Source organism: Myxine glutinosa, chromosome 12 (genome assembly GCF_964187855.1).
Source record: "Myxine glutinosa chromosome 12, kmMyxGlut1.1, whole genome shotgun sequence".
NCBI lineage: Eukaryota > Metazoa > Chordata > Myxini > Myxiniformes > Myxinidae > Myxine > Myxine glutinosa.
This window is the reverse complement of record NC_136272.1, coordinates 26,718,925-26,729,860: the sequence shown is the minus strand read 5'-3', so window position 1 is coordinate 26,729,860 and position 10,936 is coordinate 26,718,925. Positions and strand designations below refer to the sequence as shown.

At 48.9% G+C, this 10,936-nt stretch overlaps 1 protein-coding gene across 1 annotated transcript in view; it reads right to left on the bottom strand.

Moving 5' to 3' along the window:
- The window catches only part of LOC137438069 (gamma-glutamyl hydrolase), a 36,283-nt gene that overhangs the window by 926 nt on the left and 24,421 nt on the right, over positions 1–10,936 (bottom strand). The gene's annotated exons all lie outside the window — the stretch shown is intronic.

The window sequence follows — 10,936 nt, the reverse complement described above, 5'->3', positions numbered from 1 at the left end:
TTATTTGCCGAGCGGATTAGCAGCCGCAGCTCGAACCATTAACAAAAACTAGACCTGATTCTTATTCGTTGGCCAAATCGTGCCACAGGTATTCAATGATGGAAAAGATAAGGACGAACGGATGTGAAGGAAATAAGGCAGAGTAAGGAAGAACAGGATTTATTAATTATTTACACACAACCAAAGCAGAAAAGAAATGAAATGCAATTTACAGGGAAATGGAAGGATCAGAAGGACACAGAGCAATTTCTAGCTTACCTATACAGTCTTACTTATTCCCAGGGACAACACAAAGGACAGACGACAATCAGACTTACACGGGGAATGAAGCAGAAATGAATGGCAGGAGGTGGATGGCTGGACGGGCGAGAAGGTGGGATCACAGGGCGGGAAGGATGCGGGCCCGGTTGGGGTGATGGCGCGGCTCGAAGTGAGCAGCCGCCGACCCTCCTCAATCGTATTCGCACGGCGGCGTTGCTTCGCGGCCGCAACTGCCGTCAAAGCTCAAAGCTGCGGTGGTCAAAGCTGCGGTGGATTCAAAGCTGCGGTGGATTCAAAGCTGCGGTGGATTCAAAGCTGCGGTGGACTCAAAGCTCATCGGAGGTCCCTCGCTCATGTGTGGTTCATCTGCCGCATCTCCCGCATCTCTCTCATCTGACGCCGCAGTCCTTCCCCACCCCTTTTTATGAGGCGCGTGGCGATCAAGCCGCCGGCCTGTTGGAAACGCCCATCGGTGAGCTCGCCTCAGCCTTGATTGGTCGCGAGGGCTCACCGATCCCGCCCCTTGAGGAGGCGTTGGCAAAGCCACCCCTTGTTCCTGGCGCTTTGCTGACTACTCCCACCTTCTGCTCCGAGATGACCTCGTGTTCAATGGAGTCTTGGGGTGAAGAAAACCGCCCAAAGCAGTAGTGGCGAACGCCGCAGAAAACCGCCCAATGTTACTGGCACTTTGAAGAGGCCATGGGGGTGTCGGAGGGATCTATATTATGTCATTTGGTGCAATGCAGAGTCAACTAGTGGGAAACAGAGCCTTAAACTACATAGAATAAGAAATAACTATTTAGAAGGGTATATGGTGGCCTACGTGCTTGTACATGGACTAGCTAAGGGGACGACCTTTGACCTTCACAATTAACGGAGGTATTTACAAGGATCACTAGAGGGGCATATTTACAAACAGGATTCTCAAATCCGCAACTATATATATATATATATATATAAGAAGGATTGCTATCTGTAAGTCCATTAGCGATTACGCTGATTGGCTGTGTGAGGTGAGGTGCAATGTGATTGGCTCCTGGCAAGAATGAATATTGTATTGTATAGGCTTATTAAAAGCTGATATTCGGAATCTGATTCCATATTTCACGATCGGAACTCTTGGCCTTCATAATTATGTTGAAATCTAGAGTGAAATTGGAACAAAATTAGGAAAAATAGATTTTAAAAAATAAATAAATAATAGGCACTGCAGATGTGGGGTAAATTGGCTCCAAAATTCATTTTTTTTCGCTCTTTTAAAGGTAATTATTGCACATCTGATTTAAATTTACACCATCAACGGACATCGGTCATGATCATTTTGCATTCGGATTCTACTTTTATTATACATTTTTAACGTATATAATGGTAATACATACCCGTACAACATGGAATCGTAGTTTGTTTATTCACAGTGCGTTAAGGTACGACCTCGCCTGACAGGATGACCTCCGAGGTACGCACACTCTCCTCTAAGCTGTCTAGCGTGGATTTCCAGTCCCGACCCATCTATAAACTATCATCCTGGTGTTTCACAGACTGGGTAAATCATCAATGCATGCCATCCCTCTGATGGATGTTAAACTGGCGTCCGCCTTCCGACATTAGTGGACGAGCTGTCACCGGCAACCTGAACAAATTACAAATTCCTGCCCAAACTACTGTTGGGAAGGCAATGGCAAACCACGCAGTATAACCCTTGCTCTAGAAGGTGCTTTGGCAGCACAGACACTCTAACGAGTATGGTACATCAGATATCAAATTTAAGTAAGAGAGGGGAGGGAGAGAGGAATACTTTTGCGAGCTTTTCCCATCACTTGGGATGGTTACTGTTCCTAATATATATATATATATATATATACAGTCACGTGAAAAGGTAAGCACACCCCATGTAAAGTTTTGACTTTTTCAACATATTTCAACATACAGCTATTTGATCTTCATTTGAACAATATTGATAGATAAAGGTGATATAATATAACAAATATCATGAAACATTTACATTTTGTTGTCCATTGTATAATTAAAATAAACATAAATGCAAATTTCGCACGTGGAAAAAGTAAGTACACCCCGACATTTATCACTACTTCAAATACCTAAAATTAGAATCAGGTGCACCAGCTCAGGTGCAAATGATTAGAACATCGTTAGAGAGGCTCTTGCAGGAACCTGTCTTATTTAAACCTCAGACTAATTTAGTTTGGTTTGCTCTTTGTGGTTAAGTGTGCGGCGTCACCATGCCTAGATCAAAAGAGCTCTCTGAGGCCTTCAGGAAGAAGGTTATAGATGCCTACGAGTCTGGGAAGGGATTTAAAAAGATCTCCAAACAATTTGAAATCAATCATTCGACTGTCCAGAAGATCATCTACAAGTGGAGAAGATTCCAAACAACTGCCAACTTGTTGAGGCCAGGCCGCCCCAGCAAGTTCAGCCCGAGAGCAGACCGCAAGATGCTGAAAGAAGTCTCGAAGAACCCCAGAATGTGATCACGGGACCCACAGGTAGCTCTTGCCACTGTTGATGTCAAAGTGCACGAGTCTACCATTAGAAAGAGGCTGCACACATTTGATCTACATGGGAGGTGTGCCAGGAGGAAACCTTTGCTGTCCAGAAAGAACATCAGGGCAAGACTAAAGTTTGCCAATGAATACCAAGGCAAAGACCAGCACTTCTGGAACAATGTGCTCTCGACAGATGAGTCAAAGGTAGAGCTATTTGGCCACAGTACCAGAAGACATGTTTGGCGAAAACCAAAGACAGCATTTGACCACAAGAACCTGATACCAACTGTAAAGCATGGTGGTGGAAATATTATGGTTTGGGGCAGCTTTGCTGCATCAGGGCCTGGGCAGCCCACCATCATAGAATCCACTATGAATTCTTCATTGTACCAGAAGGTGCTTGAGGATAATGTGAGGCCATCTGTCGGGAAGTTGAAGCTCAACCGAAGGTGGACCTTGCAACATGACAATGACCCTAAACATACCAGTAAATCCACCAAGGAATGGATGAAAAGAAAGAAATGGAGGGTTCTGGAATGGCCAAGTCAAAGCCCGGATCTAAATCTCATCGAGATGTTGTGGGAGGATTTGAAACGCGCTGTGCATGCAAGAAACCCCTCAAACATCGCACAGCTGAAAGAATTCTGCATGGAGGAGTGGGCAAACATTACTCACAGTCGATGTCAGAGACTGGTAGACAGTTATCAGAAACGCCTACTTGAGGTTGGTTCTCCAAAAGGGGGCAATACCACCTATTAGAGCCAAGAGTGTACTTACTTTTTCCACATGCAAAATTTGCATTTATGTTTATTTAAATTATACAATGGACTACAAAATGTAAATGTTTCATGATATTTGCTATATTATATCACCTTTATCTATCAATATTGTTGAAATGAAGATCAAATAGCTGTATGTTGAAATATGTTGAAAAAGTCAAAACTTTACATGGGGTGTACTTACTTTTTCGCATGACTGTGTATGTATGTATGTATGTATGTATGTATATATATATATATATATATATATATATATATATATATATATATATATATATATATATATATATATATATATATATATATATATATATTGTTACAGACGCGGTTTTAGATGTTAGTTTACCGAGCGGTTTGGTATTACCGCGTCCGCACAGTTACTCCCCGATTAGAACCCTATCCCGCCCGATTCCACTCGACGTTGACTAAGTCGCGCTATGCTAAATCAATGAAGGAAAGGACACAACGGCTGGGATTAATGTAACGACACAAGGGGTACAGTTCTCAAGACCTCCGGAGGAGGATATAATTGGTGATGCAGAAACGGGTAGATTACACGGTAAGAGGTAAAGCACAGCAAGATGGGCACTTAGACACAGTCTTATCTATCCCCGACAGACTACAGACAAACGGGACAAGACGGACTTACACGGGGATTGATGGCAAGGAAGGGCAGGCAGTCGATAGCTCAAGGTGCACCTTGGCTCAGGGGCAGAATCGACCCGGTCCGGTCCAGAGATGCGGGGAGGTATTTCTCAGCGCTAGGAGGTGGCGTCTTCTCTCTCCAAGCTGGGGGCGCATCTCACGTCACCTCCGTCTTCCTGCGCATGCCCAGCGGGGAGTGACACGCCCTCGGCTCGTTAGCTCCGCCCCAGATGGAATCGGTCCACCGCTTCTATTGGGTGCGGGGGGGTTACCGGGCTCCGCCCTTGACGAGGAGCTGACAGCGAGCCCCTGCGTGGTAACCCCGTCGGAGCACATGTTCAATGGCGGCTAACCAAGCCGGAGTGAGGACGCACACTCCCCGCGCCGCCGCCGCTGTTGTTGTAGTTGTTGTTGTACCATGAGGAAGAGCTGCGGGGAGGTATTGGGAGGTCCTAAACTTTCTAACGGTGCCATACAATCACATTCTGGTGCAACGAAGAGTCAGAATTAATGGAAACGAGTCCTTAACTGACATAGACTAAGAATAACTAGCAAGATGTCCTATAGTTGTCTACGTGAGATGCGGTGAACCTGGGTGCGACATTTAATGGGGGAAATAGGGGAAGGTCGGTTCTACAGAGTGTTGCTTACAGAAATGGGACTAGGGAATGGGGGATTGGGGATAGTTGGGAAGTATTGGGGAAATAGGGGAATATTTACAAGCGGATATGGATGGAGGCCAAATCCCATATCCGCAACAATATATATATATATATATATATATATATATATATATATATATATATATATATATACAGTATATATATGTATGTATATATGTATGTGTATATATTGTTACAGACACGACTTTGATGTTAAGGTGGGCCGAGCGGGATGGCCGCCGTATCCGTACAAGTTACCCGATTGTGCCCGAACGTTGACTAGCCGCGCTATGCTGGCTCAATAAGAAAAAGAAGACACCCGGCTGGATTACAATCACACAATACGACACCAACGTTTCGATTCTCAAGTATATTCGTACGGAAAAGGTTAGATTACAGGGGCTAGAGGTATATTACAGGAAGACAGGCACTTAGACACACTCTTATATTAACCCCGGACAGACGACAGACACACGGGACAAAATGCTGACTCACACGGGGGTTGATGAAAAGGAAAGGCAGGTCGCGATGGCTCAAGGTGCACTCTTGGCTCAAGGCAGAATCGACTCGGTCCGGTCCAGAGATGCGGGGAGGTATCGTCGCGCTGGGGGTGGCGGTGGCTTCTCTCTCCAGTCTCCAAGCTGAGGCGCATCTCACGTCACATCCGGCGCGGGGCCGTGTATATCCGGCGGGGAGAGACACGCCCTCGGCTCGTTAGCTCCGCCTCGTGGAATCGGCACGTTGCTTCTCATTGGGTGCGTGGGGGGGGTTACTGGCTCCGCCCCTGACGAGGAGCTGACAGCCAGCCCCTTCGGGGTAACCCCGTGGAGCGCATGGTCTGGAGCTAATCGAGCCGGTGTGAGGACGCATCCTCCCCCGCTCCGCCGCCATCTCCTCTGTTGTTGTTGTAATTGTTGTTGTAGTTGTTGTTATTGTTGTTGTTTGGGGAAGAAGATGGGAGGAGGTATGGGAAAGGTCCTAAACTCACTACTGGTGCCATATAATCACATTCTGGTGCAACGAAGAGTCATAATTAATGGAAACGAGGCCTTAACTGACATAGATTAAGAATAACTAGGAAGATGTCCGAAAGTTGGCTACGTGTGGTGCGGTGGACCTGGGCACGACATTCAATGGGGGAATAAGGGGAAGGTCGGCTCTACTGATTGTTATTTACATGCAATGGGACTAGGGAATGGGGGATCGGGGAAAGTTGGGGAGTATTGGAGAAAATAGGGGAATATTTACAAGCGGATATGGAGGCCAAATTCCATATTCGCAACATTGCACCCTTCTCTACCCTCGGGGCGTCCCGACCCGATAAATTTTTACCTACTTTAGTGTGGCACGCAATGTAGTTCCCTCTACTATTAACTCTACCCTGAGTGCGACAGTTTTACAGATATTCACAAATGAGTAAATATGTCCCCCTGCGACGTTGCACCCTTCTCCTCACAGAAACACACCCACAGGATAACCGAATCCGGAAAGAATTCTCAAACTAAACATACAGCCGGTAGGGAGCATTATTTACAAGATTACGCTGATATCTACACTACGATCCAGGACCTGTTTTTGGAGGAACACATGCAGATGTTATGCATAGAGAGAGAGCGCGCTTGCCAACATCGATACACCAACCCACGAGTGCTCTGTGGCCGACGGCCTTTAATAACGTGCAGAGCACCCTTCCCGAGCATCAAAAGCACCACCCCACCACCAATCGGTGCAGTCACCATTGTTCATTGGAATAAAAATAAATTCGACAACCCCTAACCCTGCAGGTGTCTCTTGCTCTTCTTGTGGTGCACTTGGTGTTAATTAAAAGTGGTTCACCTGTATGGCATAGGTGCCACGCTGACCCATAGGTCCATCCCCGGGTGGTGCTTGGCCGCAAACGAACTGCGGTCCATTGTGGGTGGCCACAAACATTGCGGTCCATATGGTGTACCGATCCAGGCAGCGAACAGCGAAAGTGCAGGCCCACAACTGCGTCGCCAGCACCTCTCTCTCCTCTCTCTCTACCCCAAAGCCAGATCCTCGGAGGTGGGAGACAACAGAAGAAACAAGTGAGTAAGGTGGTAAGGGCGCAAAAGTGCACGCAATATAAGGTAATGCACACTGGGGGCACATGGGAACCAGGTGAGACAGGTACGTTCCTATCGTACGCCCCCCCCCCCCACCAGGTAACCTACATGGCCCCTCCCTTACCCCTTACTGCATCCACAAAACACAACACTACCCATAAACATCTACTTTACAAATCGACAAACATCCCTACTGTCTTCCCCGTTCCTCCCATAAACCAAATTCGTCTTCTCTCCCTCCTAACCAATCAAATTTGCCATTTTCAACTCTCATCAAAATTTGCCATCTCCAACTCAACATCATAATTTGCCATTACCAATTCATCATCAGTCCCTCCTAGGGAGGGAGAGATGGAATCACCCCAATGTCTCATCCACGTCGTGATGCGTCTCACAAATCCACACAGCGATTCATCTCCTGCAACAAAACAAAGAAAACACAGGTGTGGAGTCATCATCATCACCACAGGTAAGTGGCTGCGTATGGTGCGACAGGTTCATCAATCCTAACTATCTCCTAAATGACTTTAACAACTTTACACTACCCGGGGTCTCTCTCCGGCCAAACCATTGGCCCTCTTACACTATGGGTTCTAAAAACCAATTCCCATTGGCCAAACTGTGGTGCTCTTCAATTTGGGGTCTCACTCCCCCGATTCATCTCCCGGTGCCCTCGCACAATTTCTGGGCTGCGGCGTGTACCTCTCCCAGTGGGTCTACCCACCTGCACACCTCCACCACTGCAGTTGCCTCCGAGCTTACCTGCTCCTTGCCCTAACCTAACTACCTGGGGAAGGCCCTCTGGCACTCTCCCCACTCGGTGCCCTCTCTGGCACTGGGCTACCCGGGTCCATCCTCCGGATCCTCGGGCCCCATCCACAACTCTACCGGCTCCCAGAGCCCACCTGCGGCCTCACCTGGCCGACATCCTCACAGTGGTGGAGTGCCCAACCAACTACACACACCAACAGGCTACACGCCCAGCCATTTCCACAACACTAATGCACCCATCCACAACACCATTCTGCAACCGCACCACAAATGCCAATATCCAACCACAATTTACCTGTACCCTCTACCTAACACTTACACTACCCGCCCCGGGTACTCGTGAAAGGGGTCCACTCTTCCCCCATCCACACCTTCGCACCACGCACACCACTCCATACCACTTACTCCAACTCTCTCCACACACCTGTACTTGCACCCTGTGCTCTCACACCTGGTGCCACCTGCACCCTTCTCTCCCCAAGCGCATTCGCGCTGATCCACACACTCACTACTCATACACGGCTCCACACACCTGTCCAGTTGCACACCTGTGCAATCACACCTGTTCAATTCTCACACACACGGCATCATCTCAGCTAACTACTCCCTTCTGAAACTTGCGCTTCCCAGTCGTCCCTTTAAACTATTGCGCTCCCACGTCATTATCATCCATACTAATCTACCTGCGTCCCCACTACAGGTATCAGTCACTAACTAAACTTAACGTCACCTAATGTCAATCTTCGCTAGATCCCTACACACCATATCCTAACCCACCCGGGCTAGTTTTCACTGCCATACACCCCATAATCTAGTGCTCCTTTGCCCCCAACATGGGAAAGGTGGCAGGGATGCCACCCTCTCCCACCTGTGAGGGATGGTGGATTTGCCATCCCACCACATCGGGGGTCTCTCACTACCAATTTTGCACATCAAATTTCAACAAATTAAAAATTTGCCAATCACTGCCCATCATCTGCCAATCCCTTGCCAATCATCAAATTTTGTTTTTCTCCAATTTTGGGTCCAAAACACTAACCTCATCACCCAGTCTACTCACTAATACCTCTCGGTGCGCCAATCCCTGTCCAAAGCCCGGCTTCGTGAAGCCAAGCAATGGATGCTGGTTGTTTTGTGCCGGCGGCTGGATGCGTCCGGCATTCGGGGCAGGGACGGGGGCTTACCCGTGCCGAGATCCCACGCACCATCTCGGCACGGAGCCATCCAATGTCCCGCTCTCGACCTGCCGGCACGTCTCACCAAAAAGTGGTCGCCATGACGACCCTTTCTATCGGGCTGCCAGCTCCGCCTAGTGGAGCACGGACGCGGCCGTTCAAAGCGAGGCCCGGCACGCACCGAGGGCCCGATTCGGCTATAAGTCGTTCTACACTCTACCCCGTCTAACGTCGATGCTTCACCTGGACGCTTACACCCCGCAGCCCGTTCCTTGCTCACACATCCAGCCGTCTCCATGCTCCTCGTCGTACCTTTCCTTACACACCCAGGTACTCTCATTCCACTCACAGACTTGGTCACACACCTGACCACCGAACACTTTGGCACACATTCGTTGCTCGCACACCTCACCAATACACCGCTTCGCGCCCCCTCCTCAGTCACCTCCTCTGTGACAATCACAGGTGTGCCCTCATTCGCACACCCAACCACGTGCCTCACCACCAACTCCAGCGTGCATTCCCACTCACGCTCTACCATTCCAGGTGTGCATCCTTCCATCCCAGGTGTACATCCTCGCTCACCTGTCACAACTAACTCACGCTCCATGTCACTCTCACTACTTTCACCTCCACTCGTGACAACGCACTCACCCTTACTCTTGACAGCACACTCTTTCCCCATGCACCTGTCCGTCACACACCTTTCTCGCGCACACTCTCCCGTTACACCCTCTGTAACACTCACCACAGGTGGACACTCTTCCTTACTTCTGACAGCGCACTCTTTCCCCATGCACCTGTCCGTCACACACCTTTCTCGCGCACACTCTCCCGTTACACCCTCTGTAACACTCACCACAGGTGTGCATTCTTCCTTGCCTTTGACAGCGCACTCTTTCCCCATGCACCTGTCCGTCACACACCTTCCTCGCGCACACTCTCCCGTCACACCCTCTGTAACACTCACCACAGCACGCTTCCATGTGCTCCCTCGCACACGCGCTACGACCGACTCATTCTCGCCAACACCCTCACTCCTTGGCACACACTTTTTCCTCACACACCCCAGAGTCGGACTTTCTCGCACACCTCCTCTTTCGCACACCAGACCTGTCACACACTTCACCAGTGGCCTCTCACGAACACCCGGGTCTATCTCGACCCCCAAGCTTCTTAAATCCCCTGGCGCATCATACGCACGACCATATTGGTCACCACTTACACCGGGTCCTCTTCCTCTTCGCTTCTCCTCCATCACCTGCGAATCCCTCATCCGGTTAATGAGCACATCATCACGATCCAAACACAGACTTTGGACCAATTCTTTTATCTCCTCTTTTATCTCTTTCTTATCCCCTCTCCGTCGCTTCTTAATTTCGCTCATCCCTTCTTCCACTTCTTCTAATTTGTGCTTCACCTCTTTTATTCCCCGGTACGTCTCCTCAAGCTCATCCTCTAAGGCTACCTTGACCGTTTCCAGGTGCGTCCTCACCTGCCGGTCCTTCGTCTCCATTACCTCTATCACCTCGTCCAACCTCGTTGTCAGTCCCTCACGTACCATCTGACATTCCCTCTTTGTCGCTATCAAGTCGTTTTTTATGTCGTTTTGTGTCGCTTTTAAACCTCCTAATACCGCAGTGTTCCTTTGAACCTGCTCCACTAACTCCGTCTGTCCCACCGTCAGCTGCTCCACCTCCTGCGTCAGGTCCTCTATGCCCCCTTGTAACTTTACAGTCCCCTTTCTCACCTCCTTCTCCATGTGCTCCTTACAGTGCCTCACCTCCTCGCGCACTCCTCCGACCTCCTCACTCACTCCTCTTCTGATCTCCTCTCCCATCACTTGCATCTCCTGCCCAGATGCCACCCTCATCTGCTCCATTTCCTCCCTGTGAGCATCCAGTTTGGTTTCTACCCCTATTCTGACCCCCTCTATCTGCTGCTCCATTTGTTTAACTTCCCTTTCCGCTTGGTCCCTCATGTCCCTCAATTTGCCTTCCATACTGTTTTCTAACCCCTCTAACCCATTTTTCACTCCCTCTATCTGATTCT